Raw genomic sequence first — 9,905 nt, 5'->3', positions numbered from 1 at the left:
CTAGGTCCGAAATTAGGCCTAAAACCGGGTAGTTTGAACCCAAATATTATTCTTTTGCCCGGACCCGAGAAATAGGAACACGTTGCTTAACTAGTCCTATGTAAGCAAAATAACTACCAAAATAAGACTAGTATTCAAACAAAATTATATCTTTTTTAAATATTTTTTCAAGATTTAAAATAGCTACAAAATATTAATAAAACTATTTTTGTATTTTTCGTTTTTTAAATATTAAGATAAAATATGAAGCAATATTTTTTGTATTTTCAAAGTTAAAATGACTATAGAATATTAATAAAACTATTTTTTGTAATTTTCGTTCTTTAATAAAGACAAAAATATGAAGTAATATTTTTTTGTATTTTTCAAAATTATAATGACTGCAAACATTAATAGAACTATATTTTTTTTGTAATTTTCGAATTTATATAAAGTACCAAAATAAAGTACAATTTTTGTATTTTTTAAGTTTATGAGAGATACATAAACTAAAATTTATATATATATTTTTGAAATTTTTCTTTTTGCAACGAAATAAAGTAAAATAGTTAAAAAGACTATATTGGACCCAATTTCACATATTCACGCTAAAAATGTGAAAATTCTCGGGGAGTGTCAAAAATCACGTGCTTACAGATAGTATATGATAATCTTCCAAAATATTGTATCTGTTGTAAGCATCAAGGGCACGATGAAAGATCATGCCGTTGGAAGACTGTGAAAAATAAGGAAGATGTAGTTGTTGCGACTGAAAATGAAGTTCTGGGAAATCTGGACAAATTGCAAGGTGATGCTAGGGATTTTCTTAATGCAAAAAGGGTTGGGCAGCTGGAAGATGAAGCAACAAAAGCAAATTTGGTTGAGCAGCACAAATTGAAGGCAAAAAACAAATTGTGAACAAAAACAATGAAGTGGTAATGAATCGAGCAGCGGTGGATAACAATGCAGGTGAAGTCTCAAAGCTTGATAAGGGACCACATCCTCCCTCTCGAGATATGCATGCTAGGATAGCTTTGGCAAGGATTTCCAATGCTGTTAATCTAATTGTGCAAGCCTATGACGAGCTTGCTAGTGCTGCAACTATTTTGTCAACTGGTGTAAGTTTAAACGATGTTGTTGCTCGGGCTGAGGAAGATGCTACAGGTTCAAAAAGTGATCATGTTGTGATTGATACACAAGTAGTTGATCGAGATACTGATGTCCCTGATGCTACAGCTTTTCATAAGGAGCAGGGATTTGAGCAGGGGACTCAGGCTCAGACAACTGGTGTAGGTACAAATTTGGAGTCTACTACTGCATTGAAAATAGTTGTTGATCGAGTGGCTGCACTTGTTGAAACAATTGAGAAACCAGCAGCAGCAGGTACAACTGCTGTAGATGTATCTAACGCTGCTTTAGTTCCAGCTGAAGCTGCTTCAAAACCTACTGATGTTGTATAAGATACAAAGGAAGCTGGGCAGCATATTATTAAGGATAACTAGACAACGGTTTCCAGCAAAAAAGGCACTCCAAACAGCAAAAAAATGATGCAGGTTGAGCAGATTTCCACAAAAAATTTCAAATCCTTTCAATGCTCTAGCCAACATGAATGACTATCATGAGAAGATGGATAACACAACAACCTTAATTGATGGTTCTTTTAACCAGCAAATAATATCAATTTCAAGCAGTAAAAAGGGAGGCCGAACCAGCAATAATTTGGCTAAGTTTTTCGGAGATCGACAAAATGCTATAAATAGCAACGTGGCAGAAGTGTCAAAGGGCAAGCTACTACCCAGGTCCAGCACTCCCACGATTCTTGTTTCCAGTCTACAAGTGCAGAAAATTATCAAAGAATCACTGATTGAAATGATGATGTATGCCAATCCTATATTTAAGCAACCGTTGGTAACCTTGAATACATCGGCGTATGACATTTCATCTCAATCAGTGGAGTCATTTGGGGATGTTGAAGGTGAATCTGGGCAGCTCATGTTGTCAACGGGGAATAATAATGAGGTGATACAGTCAAATCTGAGGTTGATGGCTATCAAATCCAAGCTTTGGCAAGAGCAGCGTGAGGATGACAATGAAGAGGATTGGGGCGATGGTTTCGCTGGTTATTCATCAGAAGAAGCTGATAAGGAGGTTGATCATGATAGTGCAGGGGAAGATAGTGATTCAATGGCTATGAAAAAACATGGTCAAGTACGAGCAGCAAGTGTCAAGAGTAATATGAACCTCAATGCTCCTGCTTTTGTTCCCAGAAGTTACTTAAATTCTGGTATGCAAAATGCAGCAACAGGAGCATCTACAATTACTGTGCAGCAGCAGCAAATTGATCTCAACTCCTCAAATACTAATCCTACAGGTGATCGAACTACAACAGTGCAACCAAAAAATGGGCAGCTCCGAGGTGTGATAACCAGTACACATACAACAATACCTACAACGAAGGTTAGTCCAGCATCTAGTCCTAAAGGTGATCGAGAAGTCACAGCAGTGCAATCTGGACAGAATCAAATTGTTACAACTATCCCAGTTATTTCAGAGGAGGAGAGAAAGCTTTTGGATGCAATGGTGAGTTCTACATCATTAAATCCTGTAAATCCAAATGCCTATAGCACTGGTCCTGTGAGTAAGAGCAGGAATAAGCTAAAAAAAATGAACAACATCAAAACAAGGCAATGGTGATAAATACAAAGGGACAATCTGCATTGGTGACACTAGACATCGTCCAAAATGCTCCACAATCTGTGAATGTGGGGAGAGAAATTTTTGAAGAAGGAGAGGAAGATGCAACGATACAACAATGTAGAGCAGAGGCCGCAAGAAAAGGAGATTTATCACCTATGAATAGCGGCAAAGGTAAGAAGACTCATACAAGGAAAAATAGTTGGGACGACAAGGTTAGTGATTTTTTAAATGTTAGGCGACCTCCAATGAGTTTAAATGTTAGGCGACCTCCAATGAGAGTTGCCAAACAAAAGCAGGCTGCCCCAACTACATCAACGAGGTCTAACCGTTCAAAAAAGAAATGCTGATTTTTGAATACATTTTGAACACGGTTGAGGAAAACAACAAAGAATTACAAATTGAAGATTTTACAAGTTTGGAAAAGAAGGGACAAGAATTTAATTCCTACTACATTCTATTTTATCATTTTATAAGTATACTCATTTGTAATATCATCACAGAGTATGTTATAAACTCTGTGATGATCATTGAATATTTGGTCCGATCAAGTTCTTATTTTTTACATGCTTGTTAGTAGGTGAAGCCTTTTCTTTGCCTCAATAGGATTAGTAAGGTAAGGTTTAGCCTGGTTTGTGTTGCCTTGGTCCTATGCCTTTGGAAAAATATCTACACGGCTATGAGATTATATGCCCTCGTGAGACTTTGCCTGCAGCTACACCATGAATCTTCTACTTGAGGCTGCCATCATAAGGCAATGTGAGGCGCAGAGGAGTGATTATATAGCCAAGGCATATGGGTAACAATACCGGTGTTATTGTCCCCCTTATTTGTATTTTTCCTAATTGTTGTATTTTTCTTTTCTGTTTTTAATAAAAAACTAGCCCTAGGCGCTTGCCTAGTGGATTGCCAAAAAAAAAATTATATATAAAACCATAAAAAAGAAAAAAATTCAAGATCCTTTAATTTTAGCATGTCAGTTACACAACATCCATCCCCCATTTCTAATAACTCCCCCTACATTTAAGATTTTGTTTCTTTTCCAAAGGATGTCAAAAATATTTTCTCTCTTTCTTAATAATCACCAAAAATCTCTCTTTTAATTTTATACCCCCTTGCCCCCCAAATTTCCGATTCTTTTCTTTTTCCAAATGTTTTCAAACCCAATTTTTCTCTTTCTTACTAATCACCAAAAATGTCTATTTCTTATTGATACAATGCTGACAAAATTCGGAATATTGCTCTAGAAATAAGTTGTGGGTAAATTTTGTATCTTGTTTTCGTTCTTTCTAAAATATTTATAGTATGTGACTTGTATATGATATATCAATACCTAAAACAATACTTGGTACAATACTAAATACAATTATAACACGATTATATTAGATTTTTAGTATAGAGTTGCGATTGAAACTTGAAGAAGCTGAAGATCATAATTGTATCACAATTTATCTGAAATGTATCGCGAATGTATCATAATTATTGAAGGAATTGTATTACAGATGTATGATAATTGTATATTCATTCTACATTGTTATGAACATTTATGAGTTCGTGACGAATTTCACAATTTATACCATAAAAATATGATAATTGTATATTAATATTAGTATTGTATCATGTATTATTTTGGGTATTAATGTACCATATACAAGTTAGATACAATTATAATACAAGTATGATACAATTATATTTTTGGCATTGATATATTTGATACAATTCAAATACAATTATGATACAGTTGTCATACAATAATCATAAAATTCCTGAATATTTCATCATTTTCAGTGTTGTCCAGTCTCCCAGCAAAAGAACGAGTAATTGATGATTTTTTAATAATATAAAGCTGTCGGCAATAGTGGGAAGAGAGAATATGGAGATTCTAGGTGTAGATTAAGGGATTTTGATATAAAAAAAGGAGAGAGAAGAGGAGAGCGGAAAAAGAAAAGGATGTAGTTGAATCACTTATTTGAAGGCACTAATAATGGGGTGAGGACCTTTTAAGGATAAATGTATACAATTTTTAAGAAAAATCTAGATATTTATTAAAAATTACAAAACATAAAGGATATAGGTAAATAAATTTCTAATATAGTATAGCTAGTGTAACGACCCGATCGGTCGTTTGAGTATTTACATCCCATTCAACTATTTGAAGTCTTGAGTAGCTTCATATGATGTCTTATGACCAGTGTGTATTGTCGGCTTTGATTTTCAGGTGTTTTGAGATTAGTTCGGAAGAATGAATTTCATGTTGGAAGCCTTAAGTTGACCAAATTTGAATTTTTGTATTCGACCTCAAATCGGAGTTTTGATGATTCCATTAGGTCCGGATGGTGATTTTGGACTCGGGTGTATGCCCAAAATTTAATTTGGATATTTCTAGAATGTTTCAACGTCATTTATTCAAGTATAAGTGGTACCGAATTAAGCAAATGAGCTCCAAATTCAGTTTTTATTGAATCATTAGATTCGTATTAAAATTACAGAGCCATAGCAAAAAGAATCGTCGAATTCGGACATCGTATAAAAGAGTTATGCCCATTTTCGTATCGGGAAATATTGTTGTTTTTCTGGGGCAGAGGCAAATCGCAGGTGTCAAATGCGACTTGCATAGACAGATTCTAAAACTGGAGTTTCGGCTATTTTTAACACATTTGGAGCTATGAAACTCGGATTGAAGCGATTTTTGAGGTAATTTTCACCATATGGATTGAGGCAAGTAATTCTAACTCGGTTTCTGATTAAATTAAATGAATCTATTGTTGCTTTTATCCACAATTTAGTACTTTGGGTTGAAAATGGTAGAAAATTTTATAGACTTTAATTGAGGATTTGAAGGCCGAGTTATGGTTGGATTTGAGTAATTTTGGTATGGTTGAATGGAGGTTCTGATTTTGTAATTTTTGTCGGATCCCGAGACACGGGCCCCATTGTTGGCTTTTGGTTGACTTTTCAAGCAGAGTTGAATTTTTTTATAAATTGTTAAACTGTAAGTATTGCAGTATATTTTGATTAATTTGCATGTTATTTGACTAGTTTCAGATCATTTGGCTTGGAATTGAGGAGATAGGGAGGCGTTCGGAGGTTGATACGTGCGAAATGAATTTTTCAGAGTATTGTTTAGCTTGCTCGAATTGGATTCGGCTTATTCGAGGTAAGTAATACTTCTAAACTTGGAGCTGAAGGTATAAACCCCGAAAATACATATTATATGATTTGTTTGGAGGTGGCGCACATGCTAGGTGACTGGCGTGTGGGCATACACCGTAGAAATTGTGACGTAATTGGTTCCGTAGAATTGTGTAGTCAAATAATCTTTTCATTATCCAAGTACTTTTATGTGTTAAAGAAATTGAGCTGAGAATCATGTTAAAAATCATACTGAGGCTAGATGCCAGTATTATTGAGATCCACGGAGGTCATATTGCTGTTGAATTATTTTAAAAATCATAGAGTTGCCTTTACATTTATATTTGAGATAGACTTCCTAGGGTATGGAGTTGCCTTATTTGTTTATATTTGGGATGAAATTCCCACGGCATGGAGTTGCCTTATTTATTTATATTTAGAATGGATTTCCCAGGGCATGGAGTTGCCTTTTTCATTTATATTTGTAGTGGATTTCCCAGAGTATGGAGTTGCCTTTACATTTATATTTGGGATGGATCTTCCCTGGGCTGGATTGGTCATATACAGTACTGAGTGATTGTGCGCGAGTTGTCATTTATATTTGGGATGGATCTGTCCTGTACAGTGCCCAGTGACTGAGTGTGCTAAAAATTGAGCGCGATGAGTGAAAATGCGAGACAGTGAGATTGAGTACTCTGAGAGTGTGAGTACATGAGTTCATCACTGTGCTGCATTGCATTAGACATGCAAACTTGATATGTATGTATAGAGAAGTATTTTCCTCTTGCCATCTGATAATGAAATTTCTTATTTGTCGTTAAAGTTTTTGAGAAAAATCACATACTTCAGACTTACTCATATTTTCGATGATTTTTTGCAAAAGATTTGAGTTTTACTGTTGTACTTGAAAAGAAAATATTTATTTTCCGGAATTATATACGAGCTGAGCATTTATTATTGAGTTATTACTTGTGCTGCTTTAAATTGTATTGTTATGAGATATTATTGGTTATTGGTGAGGACTCTGACCTTGGTACAAGCTCGTTACTACTTTCAACCTAAGGTTACGTTTGTTACTTATTGAGTACATGGGTCGATTATACTTATACTACACTACTGCACCTTGCACGCGGAGTTGGATGTTGATGTTGCTGTGTATAGCGGGAGTTAACATTGAAGATGTATTTGGGATCCGGTTACAACTGCCTTTTATCCTAGGTAGCTTTGGAAATTTTTTAATCTGTTTGCTTTTTATTTCAACAGATGATAAATTTTATTTCATGCCAGTTTTGTAGATTCTAAATCTTAGAACTCATAATTTGTACTACCAGTCCTTGGGAAAAGTATAAAGGTTCGGTTATTTATCATTTATTTTCCTCGATAAATATTATTAAATTGGATTGTCGTTAATTGGCTTACCTAGCGAGTTGGGTTAGGTGTCATCACGACTAGTTGGATTTTGGGTCGTGATAGCTAGGTAAAAATTGAAAAATTGGCATCCTATAACAACACATAACAGGATTTGGCAATTTTTAGTCTTATATTAGGTTTGGAAAAGATAGCCCCAAACAATTGCCGTTATATAACCAAATCCTAAAAAACTACTCTCTTATATATTCTCTCTAAAAAAATTACTCACTTATTTTGACTTCCCCCCTTTCTCTCCTTGTATTTCTTCTTCTATCTCTTCTCTTTCGCTCTCATAATAATTATGCAAAAAAAAATCAATGGGATGAAAAGGTAAGGTTGATCTCATATCAGAGAAAATCAGAAGCAAAAACTAAGAGAGAAAAAAATACATTTTAACTTTGGTTTTCTTCTCTCTTTTTTTTTGGTTGGATTGAGCGAGTGGGTGTGACTAAAATTGATTGAAAATACCTAAACGAGGCTATATACAAAATTTGAGCAAGACTAAAAGTGATTTATAGCTTGTTTGGCCAAGCTTATTTTTGGGCCAAAAGTGCTTTTTTTGGTCAAAAGCTTGGCCAAAAATTGAGGTGTTTGGCCAAGCTTTTGGAAGGAAAAAAAGTGTTTTTGAGGTTTTGGAGAAGCAGAAAAAAGTAGCTTCTCCTAAAAAGCACTATTCTGAGAAGCACTTTTGAGAAAAATATACCCTTAGAAGCAGTTTTTAAAAGCTTGGCCAAACACTAATTACTGCTCAAAAGTGTTTTTCTAATTAATTAGCCAAACACAAACTACTTCTCACCAAGAGCACTTTTTTTAAAAGTACTTTTAGGAAAAATACTTCTCAAAATAAGCTAATTTTAGAAGCTTGGCCAAACGGGCTATTAGACTGGTTTCAAGTAGAAAAATCAGACCTAAAAGTCCAATTGCAACATGTGTATATCACATTGTATATCGTGTACATCAGTGTATATCAGGGTTTTAAGTGTACATAACTTTGTACATCGTGTATACAATACTATTTTTTTATGGACGCCTATGTATATCATATTGTATATCGTATATATAACACAAATTTTCATGGATATATACAGATACACATGATATACATAATATATCACTTATGTACATAGAAATATACACGTAATACAATAGGGGATACACATGTGGAGTCATCTTGAACTAGAGTTAATCTAAAATGTGTTACACAAAAAAGGAAAATAAAATTTTAATAAACTTTTTTGATATACACATTATTATTATATTATACACTGTGATATATAAATAATATATTTATTAATGTGTTATATATATTTGGATATACAGATAAAAAATTAAATAAATAATTAAAAAATATTTGAAAGTTTTTTCTAGTATGATGGTTGCTATGAGAGAAGAGAGAGAGGATTTTAAATATTTTTTGCTATTTTTAAGGAAAATACTTTTGATGGGGCTTATTTTTAGGATGGTGGTTGAACCATTAGAAGATAGAGAAAACTTTAGGCTACCGTATCAAATCCTAAAACGTTGGCTTTTTTATACCTATTATTGGACCTAGCTGTCATGCCATGCCAAATGAAAATATTGCACAGGAACCTTATTTGGTCGCCCCAATTTAACCTATACCCAATTTTTTTTAAACTTTTAACTTGTACCCACTTTTTAAACAACTTCAGCCCCCTTTCTCCTCCTCCTTCTTCTCCTTCGTTTTCTTCTTCTTTCCTTTTATGTTCAGTTTCGTCTGTTGGATATTTTTTGTAACAAAATTATTTATTTGTTCATTCTGCCAATGAAAATTCAGGAATAAAAATATATGCGCCTAGTTTCCCGTTTCAACTTATCCACCCCTTTTATATTATATAGTCTAAAGGACCGAAACATGCGAATACACATCATAAATCAGTCTGTTTGATTGGAGAGAAAAAAAGAAAGGAAATCGAATTGGGAAAGACAAATAAAAAGGAACAACAGTTTTCAATCAAAAGAGAGTGGAAGTTGCAATTGAAGGATGAGAAATTATTTGAGCTCGTTCGCCAGTTGCAAAAACAAAAACTTCAGCTCTAGAGCTGAAGTTTTTGTGTTGTAACTAGGAAACTTCAGCTCTAATATGTAATATTAATAGGTGGTAAAAAAACTTTAGCTCTAGTATGCAATATTAATAGGTGGTAAAAAAGAATTCAGCTCTAGACATAATATCTGTATGAATACAAACTTAAAGTATATCCAATCAGATTATATAAGAAGCTATCAAGTGAAGAACCATAAGAAAGTATGGGAAGATAGTATCGTTGTTCTCTTATATATTAAAAGGAACGAATTTATGTTGTATTTTTTAGAATTAAGCCCCGGTGTGATTTTTATTTTCTTGTTAACTAGTCATATTAGAAAACTATGTAATATTAATAGGTGGTAAAAACAACTTCAGCTCTAGAGCTGAAGTTTCCCATTTACAATACAAAAACTTCAACTCTAGAGCTGAACTTCAGGGCCTGCTACTAGAATGCTGAAGTTTTGCGTGATTGCCTTTGCTACTTCAGCCCCGTATGCTGAAGTTATGCGAAAAAGCGGGTACGCTTGTAAATTTTTTTACAAAGCAAACACAAGTTAAAATGTGACACAAAAAATGGGTATAGATGCAAATGTCTCATGCCAAATCCCCGTAAAAATCTCTTTGGGAATTGATGAGATGTATGCCT

This window comes from Nicotiana sylvestris, chromosome 11, assembly GCF_000393655.2.
Source record: "Nicotiana sylvestris chromosome 11, ASM39365v2, whole genome shotgun sequence".
Classification (NCBI taxonomy): domain Eukaryota; kingdom Viridiplantae; phylum Streptophyta; class Magnoliopsida; order Solanales; family Solanaceae; genus Nicotiana; species Nicotiana sylvestris.
This window is presented reverse-complemented; position numbering follows the sequence as displayed.